The 20,558-nt window shown below is 46.9% G+C and overlaps 1 pseudogene across 1 annotated transcript in view; it reads right to left on the bottom strand.

Annotated features, from left to right (window-relative positions):
• The window catches only part of LOC128930738 (polyprenol dehydrogenase-like), a 200,792-nt pseudogene that overhangs the window by 144,668 nt on the left and 35,566 nt on the right, over window positions 1-20,558 (bottom strand). Inside the window, exon 3 of the transcript XR_013531948.1 lies at window positions 13,121-13,228. The product of XR_013531948.1 is annotated as a polyprenol dehydrogenase-like (transcript). The remainder of the gene's footprint in view (window positions 1-13,120; window positions 13,229-20,558) is intronic.

A 20,558-nucleotide genomic window follows, 5' to 3' on the forward strand; every position in this document is an offset into this window, starting at 1 on the left:
TATCTTTATGTGTTCAAGCTACTAGATGGCCTTGATTGCCTGTTATCAAGTCTCATACTGATTTCACAGTATTCTGTTTTCATGACACATTCAAGTGTTTTATAGGTAATTGGATAAGCCAAAATGATGTCTCGCAAAGATCTGTCTCCAGGGTAAAAGTGCCTCTCAAGGCAGCATGCACAATTTACCTTCTTTACATCCATTCAACACACAAAGCACTGGGCAGTGATTGCTTTCATCGAAAACAAATTGAACTAATAACTGGGTAAAAGCACATGACACAAACAGCTGGTCCCTCTTCCCGATGAAGACGGCACAAGCTCCTGGCAGAATAATATTTGGGAAGCTTCTTCTTTAAAGATGAAGTCTCGCTCTGTCACCCAGGCTGGAGTGCAGTGTCGTGATCTCAGCTCACCGCAACCTCCGCCTCCAGGGTTCAAGCCATTCTCTTGCCTAGCCTCCCGAGCAGCTGGAATTATAGGTGCCCGCCACAATGCCCGGCAAATTTTTGTATTTTTTGTAGAGACGGGTTTCACCATGTTGGCCAGACTGGTCTCAAACTCTTGACCTCAAGCTATCTGCCCACCAGGGCCTCCCAAAGTGCTGGGACTACAGCCATGAGCCACTGCACCCGACTGGGAAGCTAAATGAAGCAGAAGACGGCTTTGTGACTGAAGTTACAGAATCGTTATAGGAAATGACGATGCCCTCCACCTTCCAAAGAGGACACACCGCACACGTCTACTCTGATCTCTCTCAGGATTTAGGATTAGCGGGATTCCACCGTGACACATATGGGCTGCAAAACAGAATGGACATCCCTTCAGCACTTTTAAGAGTGCTTAAATGTTAGACTGGATAAAGAAAATGTGGCATATGGACACCATAGAATACTATGCAGTCACTAAAAAAGATGAGTTCATGTCCTTTGCAGGGACGTAGATGAAGCTGGAAACCATCATTCTCAGCAAACAGACAAGAACAGAAAACCAAACACCGCATGTTCTCAGTCATAGGTGAATGCTGAACAATGAGGACACACAAGCACAGGGTGGGGAGCATCACACACCAGGGCATGGGGGGTGGGGGGCTAGGGGAGGGAGAGCAGGGGGTGGAGGGATAGGGGAGAGAGAGCAAGGGGTGAGGGGATTGGGGAGGGACAGCAGGTGGTTGGGGGGATTGGGGAGGGATAGCAGGGGGTGGGGGGATTGGAGAGGGACAGCAGGGGGTGGGGGATGGGGGAGGGACAGCAGGGGTTGGAGGGATGGGGAGGGACAGCAGGGGGCGGGGGAGGGGGGAGGGACAGCAGCGGGTGGCGAGATCAGGGAGAGACAGCAGGGGGTGAGGGGATTGAGGAGGGACAGCAGGGGGTGGGTCCTGGGGAAGGGACAGCAGGGGGTGGGAGGATGGGCGAGGAGAGCATTAGGAGAAATACCTAATGTAGATGACGGGGGGGGGGGGGGGGGGCCCCCGGGGGGATGGATGCAGAAAACCACCATGTCACGTGTATACCTGTGTAACAATCCTGCACGCTCTGCACATCCACCCCAGAACTTAAAAGTATAATAAATAAAAATAAGAGTGCTTAAGTGGTGATCTCATCTGATTCATGTGGACACAGCTGTGCTCCACGTGTTTGTTGTCATTCAGTTGCTGCGGTTTGATTCATTTCTATTTGGAGGAGTTTCGGGGCCTGAATGAGACTATCTGTTCCAGGTAAGAGAGCTTGCACCGGCAGGTAAGTACCCAGGAGCCAGGAAGGTGTGGGCACGGTGGGTGAATGATTAGGAGTTAAAACGCTTCTCTGAAACATCCCTGGCTTGGGAAAGGAGCCACATCCCCCACATTGCTGGAAAGGAGCCGCATCCCCCACATTGCTGGAAACGATCGCGAATGTATAATTTCCAGCGCTCACTTAGGCGTCCTTCTCTGTGCACGTAGCTCCCCATGCCCTGCCCAGCATAGGATCTCCGTGGACCAAGACTTCAAAGGCAGAAAGTACAAGAACATGTGCAGCTCAGAGCATTCACCCAGGAACAGAGGAGAGAAAGCTGAGAGCAGGCAGGGCAGGAGGTGCCAGCACATGGAAACACCTGCATGCCCGAGAGTCAGCAGCACCCTGTGTTCCTGGCACCAGGACGCATGCTGACTTGCTTAAATAGAGATCTACGTGGCTGAGCCATGGTTACCCGATGCAGGGATCCCAGCAGAGCAAGAATGAAGCAGCACACTCATCCCCCTCTGTCCTTGCTGGGTCACTGGAAGTAGTAGGAAACGGTGATTATTAAAAAAGCAGGAGACAGCAGATGCTGGAGAGGATGGGGAGAAATAGGAACACTTTTACACTGCTGGTGGGAGTGTAAATTAGTTCAACCATTGTGGAAGACAGTGTGGCAATTCCTCAAGGATTTCGAACCAGAAATAACATTTGCCCCAGCAATCCCATTACTGGGTATATACTCAAAGGATTATAAATCATTCTATTATAAAGACACATGCACATGTATGTTCATTGCACCACTGTTCACAATAGCAAAGACTTGGAACCAACCCAAATGTCCATCAATGATAGACTGGATAAAGAAAATGTGGCACACGGACACCATGGAATACTCTGCAGCCATGAAAAAGGATGAGTTCATGTCCTTTGCAAGAACATGGATGAAATCGGAAACCATCATTCTCAGCAAACTGACACAAGACCAGAAAATTAAACACCGCATGTTCTCACTCATAAGTGGGAGTTGAACAATGAGAACACATAGAGGGGAACGTCACACACTGGGGCCTGTCAGGGGGTTGGGGGCAAGGGAAGGGAGAGAACAGGGGGTGGGGGGCTAGGGGAGGGAGATCAGGGGGTGGGGGGCTAGGGGAGGGAGGGCAGGGGGTGGGGGCTAGGGGAGGGAGAGCAGGGGATGGGGGACTAGGGGAAGGAGAGCAGGGAGTGGGAGGCTAGGGGAGGGAGATCAGGGAGTGAAGGGCTAGGGGAGGGAGATCTGGGGTGGGGGGCTAGGGGAGAGAGAGCATTAGGAGAAATACTTTATGTAGATGATGGGGGGATGGATGCAGCAAACCACCACAGCACGTGTATACCTGTGTAAGAAACCTGCACATTCTGCACGTGTGCCCCAGAACTTAAAGTATAATAAATAAACAAATAAATAATCAGAGTTGCAGCAGGTGCAGGCAGGCCCAGGGACCAGCACAGTTTAGAGCAAGGTCCGGCTGGGTGTGTAGTGGACGTGCCCGGGTCTTGGCAGAGCAGGGACGTACACGCCTGCAGAAGCAGTGGTGCCTATAAGGTACTGGGGGGCACAGAGCGCACTCACAGGCAGCGGACGGACCCTGCCCGCAGTATGGCTGGAGGCCTGGTCTGGGAGCTCCTGAGGCTGGAGACAGACTCAGTAGAGGGGAAGGCTCAAGGGGTATGGCCAATATGTTCCCACCCAGCTGGGCCTCAGCATCCTCTATCCAAGAGTGGATGGTCCCCCAGGAGTGGGCATGCCAGGGACACGGCTGATGCATGTATAAACCTGTTAACGTTTTCTTTTTTTTTTTTTTTTTTGAAATGGAGTCTCACTCTGTCCCTCAGGCTGGAGGGTGCTGGTGGGATCTTGGCTCACTGCCACCTCAGCCTCCCGGGTTCAAGTGATTCTCCTGCCTCAGCCTCCTGAGTAGTTGGGATTACAGGGACCCGCCACCACGCCCGGATAATTTTTGTATTTGTAGGAGACACGGGTTTTCACCACTTTAGCCAGGACAGTCTCAAACTCCTGACTTCGTGATCCACCCACCTCAGCCCTGCAAACTGCTGGGATGACAGGTGTGAGCCACCTCGATGAGTCAAACCTGTTAAGATTTTAAACTTTCTTCTTTAAAAAAAAAAAGCATACAGTAGGTGTATATATTTATGGCGTACGCGAGGTATTCTGATACAGGCATGCAAACTGTAACACTCACACGAGGGCAATAGGGTATCCATCCCCTCAAGCATTCGTGACTTCCTCGTGTCACAAAGATTTCAATTATACCTTTAGTTACTTTTTTTTGTATTTTTGAGACAGAATGTCTGTCTCCCAGGCTGGAGTGTGGTGGCACCATCTCAGCTCACAGCAACTTCTGCCTCTTGGGTTCAAGTGATTCTCCTACCTCAGCCTCCTGAGTAGCTGGGATTACAGACATGTGCCACCACGCCCTGCTAATTTTTGTGTTTTTAGTAGAGACAGGATTTCACCATGTTGACCAAGCTGGTCTCAAACTCCCGACCTCAAGTGATCTACCTGCCTCAGCCTCCCAAAGTGCCGGGATTACAGGTGTTAGCCACCGCACCCGACCTCTTTCAGTTAGTTTTGAACAGATACGAAGTATTGCTGACTGTGGTCACCCTTTTGTGCTACCAAATACTAGATCTTACCCATTCTGTCTATTTTCTGTACTTATTAAGCATCCCCACTGCACGCCACATCTTCCCACCCTCTTGCGAGATTTTTAAACTTTTTAAACAGCTACAGAGAGCGCATTCTTTTCTACAAGATTGAACTGAAAGCCACCGGTATCCAGATGCAAAAAGGGAAACTAAATTTGTTTAATGGTATGGACAAACCCTGTCTTCCTTATGCCACGTGTCCATAAAAACTGCATTTTAAAGAACTGATGATGGAATATTCTACACAAACTTTTCCAAAAAACAGCAATCATTTGTTACCATGGCCAGACTCAGTGGCTCGCACCTGTCATCCAGCAATTTGGGAGGCCGAGGCGGGCAGTTCAGCTGATGGCAGAGTTCCATACCAGCCTGGCTAAGCTGGTGAAACCCTGTCTCTCCTAAATATACACAAAATTAGCTGGTGTGGTGGCATGCACCTGTAATCCCAGCTACTCGGGAGGCTGAGGCAGGAGAACCACTTGAACCTGGCAGGTGGAGGTTGCAGTGAGCTGAGATCACGCCACTGCACTGCAGCCTGGGCAACAAGAGTGAAGTTCTGCCTCAAAAAGAAAAATTATATATGTATCTATATATAGATATATATAAAAGTTACTGGTCGAAATGTATGTTGTCCAAATCTGAAACATTTTCGGGAGTTAATGAAATTAATGTGTGATTATAAATCACTGTTTCTTGCCTGTCATTTTGGTTAGGAGATCACATATGTGAGGCTTGTGAAGTATTCTTTATACAGTTTTGAAGCCGGTCAGATTAAAAGCAGAAAGTCATGAGAAAAGAATGCCTCATCTGTCAGTTTCCAGAACCTTCTCTTTGGGCTCCATATTGATGGTTGAATGCATTTAGGACAGCAGTAAATCTGCCACTTGAAGGTTCTGGGAATCCTTTAATGGCCTCAGAAGAATGCAGAAGCCAAGGCCCCACCCCCAGCCCCAGAGGCTCTGATTCACAGGTGGTACCTGGGAGCTTGCATCTCCTGTCTGCTCTCCGGAAATGCTGATGTTACAGGCCCCGAGAAGGCACTTCAGGTTTCACTGTGTTAGAAAATGCCACTCGGGGCAGTGCATGGTGGCTCACGCCTGTCATCCCAGCACTTTGGGAAGCCGAGGCGGGCAGATCATGAGGTCAGGAGATCGAGACCATCCTGGCCAACACAGTGAAACCCTGTCTCTACTAAAAATAAAAATAAAAATCAGCCAGGCATGGTGGCACACGTCTCAGCTACTCGGGAGGCTAAGGTTGCAATGAGATGAGATCCTACCACTGCACTCCAGCCTGGCGACAGAGTGAGACCGCATCTCAAAAAAAAGTGGGGGGAAATGCCACTCCTTGGAACTGCTGCAAATGGGGTAGGGCCAGCATGGTGGGGAAGGCGGGGAATGGGATTTACTGTCACAGAAACCAAACCTTTTGCCCCGAGGGAGATCCTACAGAGAAGGAAGTATGTCACCCGCTGCAGCTTCCTGATACTGTACACTGGGGGGCTCTGGCTGAGGGAAAAGCCCTGCTTGTGTGTTCCTGAAAGTCAAAGAGATCCTGCACTGCTGGCATGATATTCCAACACACCCCAGCCCTTCGCAAAGAAAACAGGTATTTCACAGCAGCTTCAGGTAGACCAGGAGGACACGAGTGCAAAGGTGGTTACCAGGCTCAGCTCTGGGCAGGGTTCATTTCTCTCACACGGCTTATGACAAAGAATCAAAACAGGCCATGCACAGTGGTTCAGGCCTGTGATCCCGGCACTTTGGGAGGCCGAGGTGAATGGATAGATGCTTCAGCCCAGGAGTTCAAGACCAGCCTTGGAAACAAGGCAAAACCCCAACTCTACAAAAATTAGCTGAGTGTGTGGCTGTATACCTGTGTTCCCAGCTACTGGGGAGGCTGAGGCAGGAGAGTCACTTGGGCCTGGGAGGCTGAGGTTGCAGTGAGCCAAGATAATACCACTGTACTCCAGCCTGGGCGATAGAGTGAGACTCTATCTCAAAAAACAAAGAAACAAAGAATCACTCATAAGTGGGTGTTGAACAATGAGAACACACAGACACAGGGAGGGGAACATCACACACCGGGGCCTGTCGGGGGCTGGGGAGTAATAGCAGGGGTTGGGGGGATTGGGGAGGGACAGCAGGGGGTGGGGGATGGGAAGGATAGCAGGGGGTGGGGGGATTGGGGAGGGACAGCGGGGGTGGGGGTATGGGGGAGGAATAGCAGGAGGTGGGGGGATTGGGGAGGGACAGCAGGGGGTGGGGAATGGGAGGGAGAACATTAGGAGAAACACCTAATGTAGATGACGGGGGGATGGATGCAGCAACCACTATGGCACGTGTGTACCTGTGTAACAAAGCTGCACGTTATGCACATGTACCCCAGAACTTAAAGAATAATCAATAAATTAAAAAACAACAAATAAATTTTATCATGTGGAAGAAAAGAAATAAAGAATCCAATCTGAGCATTGCGGTGGCCCAACAGATGTGTAAAAGGTGTTTATATGAAAAGGTACTCAGCATCTCGAACCATCAGGGAACTGCAGGTCAAAACCACCGAGACTCATCATCTCACACGGGCTAAAATGGAGATCATCAGAATGATATTTCTGTTTTCATTTTGTTTTTGAGATGGAGTCTCCCTCTGTCACCCAGGCTGGAGTGCAATAGTGCAATCTCAGCTCACTGCAACCTCCACCTCCCGGGTTCAAGCGATTCTCCTGCCTCCTGAGCAGCTGGGATTACAGGCACCTGCCACCATGCCCAGCTACTTTTTGTATTTTTAGTAGAGACAGCGTTTCACTATGTTGGTCAGGCTGGTCTCCAATTCCTGACCTCAGGTGGTCTGCTCGCCTCAGCCTCCCAAACTGCTGGGATGACAGGTGTGAGCCACAGTGCTTGGACAGAATGATGATTTTTATACTTGATCATAAGTGTCGGGAGGATGTAGAGAAAACGGGGCTCTCGTACACCACTGGTAGGAAGGTCAACTAGGACAGCAAGTATGGAAAACACTATGGAGGTTCCCCAGACAACTAAAAATAAGAGTAGCAAATAATTCCCAACTACGACTTATCCCCATTTTTTAAGACTGCATGGGCAAAAAGTGCAAAGGCCCTTGACATTCTACTTTTAAATAATGACAGTGACGCGGGGCCCCTACTGTCATAATTTGCACATGAGAACCAAGAAGAGCATAAGCGTTAAAATGTGCATTAAAACGTCAGGATGGAAACAGCATTTTCGAGGGGTTTTGCTCTGGGAACACCCCTGTGTACACTGGCAGACTGTGCCATGAATGTGACCACAAGCCATGGCTCCTACTTCACGCTAAGAATTGCTTATTCCCCTCTCGTCAGCGCCGTGACATTCTGCAGCTGCGGTTTCTGGAACACGCCTTTAGACGGATGCAAGCAGGTGTTTTGCCTAGAAGGTAAGTTACAGCTCAGATAAAGACTAGGAAACCCGGGGTGAAAGAACACCAATTCGGTTGTTTATTGTTGTTTTTTTGGATAGAGTCTCACTCTATCACCCAGGGTGGAGTGCAATGGTGTGATCTCAGCTCACTGCAGCCTCCACTGCCCCAGTTCAAGTGATTCTCCTGCCACAGCCTCCTGACTACCTGGGATTAAGATGCCCACCATTACACTTGGCTAATCTTTTATGTACATATACATACACACCTGTATATATATGTATATATAATTATGTATATTTATAAAATTATAGATGTATATACATATCACATATATAATATATATGTATGTACATATAATATATACTATATAAAATATAAAATGTATATACACATATATTTATATATGTATATATTGATATGTGTGTATATATTTACATATATTTACATATTTCTATACATAAATATAAGTATATACATATCTGTATTTTAGTATATATTTTATATATACATATATATGTATTTTTAGTATATATAAATACCTTATTTATATATACTAAAATATATAGTATATATATAAATACCTATATATACTAAATAAAATTATATATAATAAATATAGATATTTATATATAAATAAATATTTAATATATATATAAATATAAATATAAATATATTATAAATAAATATATAAATATATATATAATAAATATATACGATATAAAATATATAGTATATATATAAATACCTATATATACTAAAAATACATATATATTTATATTTATACACACACACACACACACACACATATATGTGTGTGAATTTTTAGTAGAGACTGGGCTTCACTATGCTGCCCAGGCTGGTCTTGAACTCCTGACCTCAGGTAATCCACCCACCTCTGCCTCCCAAAGTGCTGGGATGACAGGCCTGAGCCGCCATACTCGGCCTGGTTTCTTTAATGGCTTAGAAAGTGAACATGCATTGAAGATAACAATATGGTTTTATTTTGTCATCATTTTTTCAAATGTCTTTGACCAGAGAGGTCAGATTGTAAGGTGTGTCAAAGGGGCAGCTCTTTAGGGGAAAAGAGCTTGGCAAATTCTTCCTCCTTTGGCCTCTCACTCATTAACCTGCTGGCATCATGTGGTGTCAGCGGCGTTCCAGGGTGAGCCAAGCCCAAAACTCCCTTTTGGGGCGAGTCCTGTGACAGCATTGAGAGAAGGGTATTTAAACGCACGAGGCTCAGAACCACAGCAGTTATTTAAAGGGACGAGGCTCAGAACCACAGTGGGTATTTACACACACGAGGCTCAGAACCACGGCGGGTATTTACACACGCGAGGCTCAGAACCACAGCAGTTATTTAAAGGGACGAGGCTCAGAACCACAGTGGGTATTTACACACACAAGGCTCAGAACCACGGAGGGTATTTACACACGTGAGGCTCAGAACCACAGCAGTTATTTAAAGGGACGAGGCTCAGAACCATGGCAGGTATTTATACACACGAGGCTCAGAACCAGGGCAGGTATTTACACACGCGGGGCTCAGAACCACGGCGGGTATTTACACACATGAGGCTCAGAACCACGGCGGGTATTAAAACACATATGTAGACCACAGTTTTCTGGTATAGATTTAATGCATGCAATGACGTGGGAATCTCATTTTTTCCTCATATCTTCTGTCTGAATGTCAGCTGAACCGTTCATAATATGGGGACGTTCAGCCTATGCAATGAGGCATTGACAGGTCCAGCCCCCTCAGGCCCAGAAAGGCTCTTCCTTTAGACCTGTCAGCAGATCAGATTCGTGCTCTTACGCTTGAGGCTTTCTGGCTTTTGCAAAGGTGCTCCAGGCCCAGAAATGGCTGTGTCCTGAACAGGAAGATAAGGAAGAACCGAGACAAATTTGTCTTGAAATGTCCAGTTCCAAGCACTGTTTATGCTCCATGATCAGCTTTCCATAAATTGCAGCAAGGGAAGAAGGAATGGGAGAAAGAAAGACTTAATCAACAGTGGGCATTGTTTTTGGAAAATTCTAAGTGAATATGATCCTGTGTATCTAAAACCAGATGTTGGCCAGGTGCAGTGGCTCACACCTGTAATCCAAGCACTTTGGAAGGCCAAGGTGGGCAGATAACAAGGTCAGGAGTTTGAGACCAGCCTGAACAATATGGTGAAACGCTGTCTCTACTAAAAATACAAAAATTAGCCATGCATGGCGGCATGCACCTGTAATCCCAGCTACTCGGGAGGCTGAGTCAGGAGAGTCTCTTCAATCTGGGAGGTGGAGGATGCAGTGAGTGGAGATCACAGCACTGTACTCCAGCCTGGGCGACACCGCAAGACTCTGTCTCCGAAAATAAATAAATAATACCAGACCTACAGTATGATGTTTATAAAAGCAGACCCCGTAAAAGCTATCATTAAAAGCAAATGGGGCCAGGCATAGTGGCTCACACTTGTAAACCCAGCACTTTGGGAGGCCAAGGTGGAAGGATCACTTCAACCCAGGAGTTCAGGACAAGCCTGGGCAACATAGTGAAACCCTGTATCTCCAAAACAATTTTTGTTTTGGTTTTTGTTTGTTTTTTTGAGAGGGAGTCTCACTCAGTCACCCAGGCTGGAGTGCAGTGGTGTGATCTTGGCTCACTGCAACCTGTGCCTCTAGAGTTCAGTGACTGCTCCCACCTCAGCCTCCCGAGGAGCTGGAACTACAGGCGCCCACCACCAAGCCTGGCCAACTTTTGTATTTTTAGTAAAGTTGGGGCTTCGCCATGTTGGCCAGGCTGGTCTTGAACCCCGAACGTCAAGCGATTCACCTGCCTGGACTTCTCAAAGTGGCAGTATTAAAGGCATGAGTCACCATGTCCGGCCACCAAAATCATTTTTTTCAATAGCTGGGGCGGGGCATGGTGGCTCATGCCTGTAATCCCAGCACTTTGGGAGGCTGGGGCGGGTGGATCACCTGAGGTCAGTAATGCGACACCAGCCTGGCCAAAAGGGTGAAAACCAATCTCTACTAAAAATACAAAAATCAGCTGGGCATGGTGGTGCATGCCTGTAATCCCAGCTACTCAGTAGGCTGAGGCATGAGAGTTGCTTGAACCCGAGAGGGAGAGATCGCCGCAAGCCAAGATGGCACCACTGTACTTCAGTCTGGGTGACAGAGCAAGACTGTCTCAAGGAAATAATAATAAATAAATAAATACATAAAATGAGCTTGGCATGGTGATGTGTGCCTGTAGCAACAGCTGCTCGTGAGGCTGGGGCAGGAGGATCATTTGAGCCCAGGAGTCTGAGGTTGCAGTGAGCTATGATTGTATCACTGCCCTGCAGTCTGGGCTGACGAAGCAGGATCCTGTCTGAAGTGAATGAATGAATCAATCAATCAGTCAATGAATCAATCAATCAATCAATGAAATGCAGATGGTGTCGAGAGTGGGCATAAGACACATTAAAGCTTTTATGCTTCGAAGGTCACCTCCACACATCTTTTAGGGGGAGACCCCCTTGCATCCTCCAGCTTCCTGGTCTCCATCTCCTCCCTCCCCTCCACTCCGGATGGGAAGGAGGGTGAAAAAGAAATAAAATACCAAAGAGCTTGAACCCGTGGTCAGGGGACTTGCTGATGACGACATTGACCAGGCCACACAGAGGCCCAAGGACTGGGAAGACGACTGGGTTTTCCGTTCTCAGCATTGCTGCTATCTATAAGCTTTGGAAGAGTTCCTACCAGCCAGAGCCCTGCGCTGGGTCACGTCCTCCACGTCTGCACGACCCACACCTGCTCCTGGAAACGGCTCTGCCAGCTAATAATTTACTGCCTTTGTGTTATCTGTGTAAGCCCCTCCCCTGCCTGTTCCCCGTCATGCTGTGTATAAACTAGCAAGTCAATGAAGCCAAAAGATTGTGAGGTCTGACGTCCAGCCAATGGACAATGACATAGTTTTGCCTCAGTCTCCCCTTCAGCATTGTAAGCCTATAAACGGGGAAACAAGCTCCTTCTCAGGAAGCACGGTGAATGAGGCTTAGCCCTCCCGCAGCTCCCAGCAGAATAAAAAGCCACTTCCTTCCTCAGCTTAGTGTTGGAGAGGTCTGTTTCCTGCCACTGCTGCTTTAAAGCTGGCCGGTTTAAACTTCCCCAGCTACACAATTGACCGGGAACGTTGAGCATCGCGGAATGCGAAATCTGAACTGTCCTCATTTTCCCCATTGAAGGAAGACCTCAAGAGGTCACACTTAACGAGGAGTCAGAGATCACGAAGAGCTTTTAGAGAGATGTTCAGAAAGGAGAGCAGAAATCAAACGTTGAGTAGCTACAGGGCACGGGTGCAGAGAAAGCACGAAGGCCACAAATTGTTCAGATTCTGTCACGAGCTTGTATTTGAACAACATTCTCTAATGGAAGTCCTTAACCCCAGGACCTCAGAATGTGACTGTGTTTGGAAACAGGGTTTGTGAAGCAGTGACCAGGGTGAAATGAGGTCACTCGCTGGGCCCTGTCTAATAGAACTGGGGCCCTTATGAGAAGGGCATATGAGGACACAGACACGCACAGAGGGACAGCCCCGGGAGGACGCGGGGAGAAGACGGCGCCTCCACGCCCAGGAGTGAGGCCTCAGGAGGAGACAACCCTGCCCACACTGTGAATTCAACCTCCAGAATCGTGAAAAATAAATTCTGGCTTTTTAAACAACCTCCAGTCTCCTTGAGATGCTTCGTTGGAGCCCCCCCAGGAAACTGATGAAGATATGTCGTTATTTTTTTCCCAGTAAATCATGTGAAAACAACACAGCAGCAATGTAGAAGCAGAGCATGCATCTATTCCCAAGAGGGTCCTACACCTTCCTGTGTTTTCCAGGTTTTAAGTATCACCCTGATGAGCTTCCTGGATCTCAATTGTTATATGTAAATCAACGTTTGCATACACCTCTAAATGAGGTATACAGCACAGCTAACTCTGCCAGGGGTGGTGGCCCACACCTGTCATCCCAGCACTTTGGGAGGCCGAGGCAGGCAGATCACTAGGTCAGGAGTTCAAGACCAGCCTGGCCAGCATACTGAAACAACATCTCTATAAAAAATACAACAATTAGCCGGGCGGGGTGGTGCATGTCTGTAAACCCAGCTACTCAAGAGGCTGCAGTGGGAGAATTGCTTGAACCCAGGAGGCGGAGGTGGCAGGCCAGCCTCGGGGACAGAGCAAGACCCTGTCTCAGAAAACAAGCAAACAAACAAGAAAGCCACGATTCACTGGAGAAGTCCTCACCTATGATCACATGCATGCCCAGTCTCGCCAGATGCTTCGCTGTGGAGTACCCGATGCCACATGTCCCACCCGTCACTATAGTGACACGGTCGGGTTGTGGAGCAAACACTGAAAAAGAAGAAGAAAAAATGGTCTGAGTGAGATTTAAAAGCAAAGCACGTATTTGTAAGAATTCAGCCTCAAGAGATCCACGGTGCCAAAGGGAGTCATAGTTTGGTTATTTCTGTTCCTGTTCCCCTTGAATTCCCACAGGCCGGGGATGCCTAAATGTATTAAGGTGGATTAGTCCCAAGTAATGAAAGTGAAAAAAAAAAAACAAAAAAACACCTCCTAAAGTACTTGTCAATCCCTGGGAGTGCCTGGCAGGTGCTGCAATATGCGGTGAATGTCAGCTTCAGAAAGGTGGGTGGGATGGATACGCTAATCCTCTGCTCTCCGGGCAGCACTGAGCAGGACACGTCTGCTCATCTGTGTTTTAAACTGTAGACTTCCCTGTGATTTACGGTTGGCGGACCCAACAGAGGAGGACACTGCTGTGGAGAAGTCGCTGATGAGGAGGGCACGTGGAAAGTCAGGTGGAGCACGCCGCAACCCCAGTAAAGAACACAGTTGCAGTGTGGGTTCTGGATTGGTGGGTTTGCACATGAAAGACAGGCTCAGAAGCGGGTTGCGGGGTCCGCTAGCTACGGGAGGGGCAGTCTCCTTAAGGTTGACAAGGCCTGGAAGTCAAGCACCAGAGTACAGAAAGTCAGACATGCTTCCTACAGGTTGCTTCCTAGCTGCTATCACAGGTGTAGGCAGATCTCACTTGAATCTCTGCTTAAGTGAGCCACATTTTCAGGGGGATTTGTATGTTTTTCTTCCTTCCATTTGTTCTCCCTTCCTTCTCTCTTTCCTTGTTTCCTTCTTCCTTCCTCCTTCCATTTTTCCTGTCTTCCTTCAGCCCTTCCTTCCCTCTTTCTAGTTTCCCTTCCTTCTTCCCTTCCTTCCCTCCCTCTTCCCCGCCTTTCCTCTTTATTTCACTCCTTCCTTCTTTCCCTCTTTCCTTCCTTTCCTTCCTCTTTACTTCGCTCACTTTCTCCTTCATTTCTCACTCTTTCCTTCCTTCTTCCCCTTTCCTCTCCTCTTTCCTTTCTTCCCTCCTTCTTTCCTTCCTTTCTTCCTCCTTCCGTCCACCTTCCAACCTTCTCTTCTTGGTTTATAAAATACATCTAGCAGCACGCACACTCTGTGCCCAGCATACAGGGAAATGAATTACATCCACCAAAACGTGTTCTCTGCTTCAGGGAGCTTTGGTCCTCCTGGATACGGTACCATCCACTCGAAATACACAGATGTGTTTGGCAACAATCTAGAGCTTATAGATCTCACACCTTCCAGTTATGAATCACCTTTGAAAGAAAGCTCACGGCTCACTGCAGGTAGACTCCGCCTCCGGGTCTCAAGTGATCCCTCTTCCTCACCGTCACAAGTGGGTGTGAGCCACCATACCCGGGTAATTTTTTACTATTTTGTTTTTGTAAAAAATTGGGTCTTGCTGTGTTGCCAAAGCCAGTCTTAATCCCCGAGGCTCAAGTGATCCTCCCGCCGTGGCCTCCCAAAAAGCTGGGGTTACAGGAGTGCACGCCGCCATTTACCTTGTTATTGGAGAACTATCCAATGTGTTAAATAACCACAGCAGGTACAAGAACTGCGGAGGGAGAGTGAAAATATGTTTGCAGATGATATAACGGTATGCCAGGAAAAACCTAAGAAAATCGGCATTAAACAAATCCAGGAAGAGAATTCCAGAAGGGAGCCAGACAGGGAATTCAGAGGCAAACGTCGATAGCTTCCATCAACACAAAATCAACGGACAGCAGATAAAGACATGAGAAGACAGGCCTCCTTGTAATAGAGGAACAGCAGCGACAGTAAATGAGACTTTGTGATAGAGAGTGTGCAAAACATGTTTCAGGAAACAAGCTCCTCTATAAATACACAGAAGTACAGCTGAGCCAACGGAAAGACACCCTTGGTCTTGGTGAGAATGTCATGGCACCACGGTGGTGCCCTGGAGGTGCCCGTGGGGTCTGAAAACACAGTGAGCTGTGATTGTACCACGGCACTGCAGCCTGGGCAATGTAGTGAGACTCCAGCTCAAAGAAACATACAAACAAAACAGCCACCGGACACGGTGGCTCATGCCTGTCATCCCAGCGCTTTGGGAGGCCGAGGCAGGTGGATCATGTGAGGTCAGGAGTTCACCAGCCCGACCAACACGAAGAAACCACATCTCTACTAAAAATACAAAAATTAGCCAGGTGTGGTGGTGGGCACCTGTAATCCCTGCTACTTGGGAGGCAGAGGCAGGAGAATCGCTTGATCCCGGGAGACTGAGGCTGCTGTGAGCCAAGATTGTGCCACTGCACTCTAGCCTGGGCAACAAGAGCAAAACTCCATCTCTAAATAAATAAATAAATAAATAAATAAATAAAGCATCATGGAAAGCAGCATGGATCCTTGCTGCATCTCTAAGTCCAGCTACAAGAGTTCAGTGTTTTTTTTTTTTTTAATTGGCCAGGAAGCTGGCACTGCGGCTGAGCAATATGTACCTGCGCACGCAGACACACACACACAACCGAGACTGCAGGCTGCCACAGGCACCTGATGCCACCCACCCAGTGGCTCTGCAGAGGGACAATGTGTGTTGCAAGAATGCGCTTCCTTGGGACTTTCCAGTCATGACTCAGCATGATCAGAGAGCAGGTGGGGCATTCTTTCTACCATTCCTCGCCCTCTTTTTTCACAGGTGTGAGGAGCAGACACTGTAACCCAAAAGCCTTCCCCACCATCTTCTGCCTGTCTCGTAGACCCTTCACACACAGTCTCCCTAGTATATCTCTGGCACGTCCCCTTCCTTATTCCTGTGTGTTTCTCAAAAGACCCAAACTGGTCAGGCACAGTGGCTCATGCCTGTAATCCCAGCACTTTGGAAACCCAAGGCAGGCACACCACTTGAGCCCAGGAGTTCAAGACCAGTATGGGCCAAATGGTGAAGCCCTTATTTCTACAAAACAAAATAACATACAAAAAACTGAGCCAGGCATGGGGGCACATGGCTGTCATCCCAGCTACCCGGGAGGCTAAGTTCAGAGGATCATGTGAGCCTGGGAGGTTGAGGCTGCAGGGAGCTGTGATAACGCCACCGCATTCCCGCCTGGGTGACAGAGCAAGACTGTCTCAAAACAAAAACAAAAGACCCAAACTTTGTCTAATCCAGAGTTGAGAGACGCCTGGTTTGACTCAATGTCTTTGGTATTCTGAATCGTGCTGCGATAAACAGACAGTGCGTGTGTCTTTTTGGTAGAATGACTTATTTCCTTTGGGAATATACCCAGTAATGGCATTGCTGGGTCAAATGATAGAGGAAAATGTGGTACTTCTATACCATGGAATACTACCCAGCCACTAAGGGAAGGAATCATGTGCTTTGCAGCCACAAAGATGCACGTGGAGACCATTATCCTACAGGAATGAACACAGAACCAGGAAACTAAATGCTACATGTTCTCACTTATTACTGGGAGCCAAACATCAAATACACATGGACATAAAGAGGGGAACCACATACCCTGAGAAACACCGTGGGTGAGGATGGGATGGAGCGAGGGTTGGAAAACTATCAGGCGGTATGCTCACTACCTGGGTGACGGGATCCTTCGCACTGCATACCTCAGCGTCATGCAATGTACCCAGGGCACAAACCTGCATCTCTACCCCCAAACCTAAAATATGAGTTAGAGGGGTGATAAAAAGATCTAAACTGGTAACAACCCTCAAAGTCTCTGAATCACCCAAGTCGATGGCGAATTCCATATGATCCAATCAAAATGGCTCACAGAATTTCTTTTATGCAAACTGGACGAATCGATTCTAAAAATCCTGTAAAGAAAGGACTTGCAAATGGGGTGGCAAAGAGGAAAATCCTGATACTTACAAAGACAGAGAACACACCAGCCCTTAAAATATGTGCAAAAGCCTCTGTAATTAGATGGGAGGGGCTGAAGGCGTTAACAGAGCAAGGGAGAGGGCAGAATTTCCTAAAATAGGTTAACTGCATGTGGAAATTTAGTATATGACAAAAACGGCAAAGATGGGCTTCTTTTTTTAAGATGGAGTTTCACCATGTTGGTCAGGCTGGTCTTGAACTCCTGAGCTCAGGTGATCCACCCGCCTTGGCCTCCAAAGTGGTTGGATTACAGGCGTGAGCCACCACGCCCAGCCAAGATGGGCTTTTTAATAAGTGGTGCCGGGCAACCTGGAGATAAAACTAGATCCAGACATGACAGCATGCTTCAGAATGAACTCCAAGCAAGAACAACATTAAACCATGAGAACAGTACAAGAAAGCATGAACACCTTCACCTCCACGGAAGGAAAAGCTTCCAGAGCCAAATTCAGAACGATGGTTCAATCAATTTCACCATTTTAAAATCACATGATAACAACAACAGGCCGGGGCAGTGGCTCATACCTGTAATCCCAGCACTTTGGGAGGTTGATGTGCAGGATCACTTGAAGCCAGAAGCTCAAGACCAGCCTGGGAAACTCAGGCAGACCTCATGTCTACAGAAACAAATTTAAGAATTCACCAGGCGTGGAGCTGTGTGCCTGCAGTCCCGGCAAGTTGGGTGGCTGAGATGGGAGGACCACCTGAGCCCAAGGAATGTGGGCTGCAGTGAGCCAAGATCATGCCACTGCCCTCCAGCCTGAGTGACAGAACAAGACACTAAAAAAAAAATCACATGGTAAAAAACAAAACAAATCTCCATAAGCAGAGTAAAACAAATAATGAGCTGGGAGAGAATCTGCAACTTCTGTCAGAAATACTAACACCTAGTTTTCAGATAACTAAAAAGTTCAACTCCAGACAAACCCCAAATATGCTCCAGAGAAAAGGGTAAAAACATCAGTTTATATGCAGAACAGACTCAAATGGCCCTCAACACACATGTTCTCCTTTATATCTAATAAGAGACATGCTCATTCAGACTGCACTGAAATACTTTTGTGAGATGCATGTGCAGAATGTGCAGATGTGTTACACAGGTATACACGTGCCATGGTGGTTTGCTGCACCCATCAACCCGTCATCTACATTAGGTACTTCTCTTAATGCTCTCCCTTCCCAATCCCCATACCCCGCTATCCCTCCACTAGCGCCCCCACCCCCCAACAGGCCCCAGTGTGTGATGTTCCCCTCCCTGTGTCCATGTGTTCTCATTGTTGATCTGCCACGTATGAGTGAGAACATGTGGTGTTTGGTTTTCTGTTCTTGTGTTAGTTTGCTGAGAATAATGGCTTCCATCCATGTCACTACAAAGGACATGAACTCATCCTTTGTTACAGCTGCATAGTATTCTGTGGCACCTGTGTGCCACATTTTCATTATCCAGTCTATCATCGATGGGCATGTGGGTTGGTTCCAAGTCTTTGCTACTGCAAATAGTGCTGCAATAAACATACGTGTGCATGTATCTTTATAGTAAAATGGTTTATAATCCTTTGTGTATACACCCAGTCATGGAATTGCTGGGTCAAATGGTATGAAGCATTATCTCTTATCAGATTGAGAAAAATTCCAAAGCATTGACATCAAGTTTCTCTAATAAGTCTGTGAAGACTGAGTGGGAAGGCAAAATGGCAAAATCCCTACGGCAGTACGTTGACTAATATCTGTCACAGTGACACATGTATGCATCCTTTGACCTAGCAAAATCACTTCTAGGGATCTGCCCTCAAGATGCAAGGTAGACTGCCAGTGTGAACCCAAGATGACTCATTGTACCAGCCTCAGTAGGGGCATGGAGGAAAAATCTTTCCTACCTCCATGCCGTGAGGTATCATGGGGCGGCCCAGAGTGGCTGAAGGTCATGTGAATATTTTCATCTCCTAGCCAGAGACCTGAGTTGATCCACTTGCTATAAAATGTTTCCAATAAGCAGAGGTATCGTTGGTGTTTGCTGAGATGACGCCCATGAGCACACCACGCTTGCTAATGAAATTAAGACATAACCCACAAAGAAGATGGCAAAGGATGATGCTGGAACAGAGACGCCTCCCCAGAGACCTTGACGAGTCTCCCACCCCAATCATGCCTTTCATGTCGCTGGTTTCCAGTCCATAAGAAAAAGCACACGCAAGGCTCAGACTGCACGAATCTACATAGAACCACAAAGCCACGGTCCTTCGGAATATCCATGGCACTCAGACACACTTGGAATTGATTCTGCTAGAAGGAACTGCTGCCTTCCCCTGAATTTACTTCCTGGGAAGATGTTCTACATTAATAAAAAGGCTGTTCTGTTCTGATGTATTTATGACTGCTAAGGTTTCTACAAATCTTTCCACTGCAGGCAGAAACATTAGATTAAACTCAACCTTCTTTGTACAGATACAAGACCTTGAGGACTCTGTTATCCAAGAGATAGGAGGGCAGAGGGGGTCCCACAATGTGGCAACCATGACACTCACTTCCCTCGGTTCGTGATTAAAACGATGCTTTCACCCCTCACCCACTCAGCCTCCATTTGTCCCTCGTTAAAAGGTGGGGGAACATGTTTGGGATGTGTTGTATGCATCAGCAAAGGCCGTCTGTGTAACATGAGGACAACTGCATGCTTTCATCTTTACATGGATGAAACATGTCACAACTCTGAGTGTCAGAAACAAAAGGCAGAAAAAGTAGGCAACAGCTTGATCTGTTTTGGTTTTTTCTTTCTTTGGGTTTTTTTGAGATGGAGTCTCGCTCTTGCCACCCAGGCTGGAGTGCAGTGGCACGATCTCGGCTCACTGCAACCTCTACCTCCTGGGGTGAAGCAATTCTCCTGCCTCAGCCTTCTGAGTAGCTGGGATTACAGGTGCCTGCCACCAAGCCCAGCTAATTTTTTTTTTGTAATTTTAGTAGAAACAGGGTTTCGCCATGTTGGCCAGGCTGGTCTCGAACACCTGACCTTGTGTTCTTGAGCACGTGGTTAGTCCTCATCTGTCATCTCAAAGCAAGGCAAGGAGGTAAACTTTACAGTTAACACATGATGATCCAGAACACAGGTTCCGAAACATCCTCATTTCACAGCATACATGTTACCCAGAAAATCTGTGCACAGCACTCTAAGCAAAAAAAAAATACATATTTCTTTTATATATATATATAAAGTTTTATACATTATATATTTTATAAAATATATAAATTTAAAATATATTTTATACATTTTAAATTATGTAAATGTATATATTTATATACTTATATAATTTTAAATTATATAAATTTATATATGTATCAAATATAAAAATATATATTGAAAATTTTATATATTATATAATTTAAAATATATAATTGAAATATATAAATTTCATATGATTTATAAATTTTGAATTCTATAAATTTAAAATATAT

The sequence above is a fragment of the Callithrix jacchus genome, chromosome Y, assembly GCF_049354715.1.
Source record: "Callithrix jacchus isolate 240 chromosome Y, calJac240_pri, whole genome shotgun sequence".
NCBI lineage: Eukaryota > Metazoa > Chordata > Mammalia > Primates > Cebidae > Callithrix > Callithrix jacchus.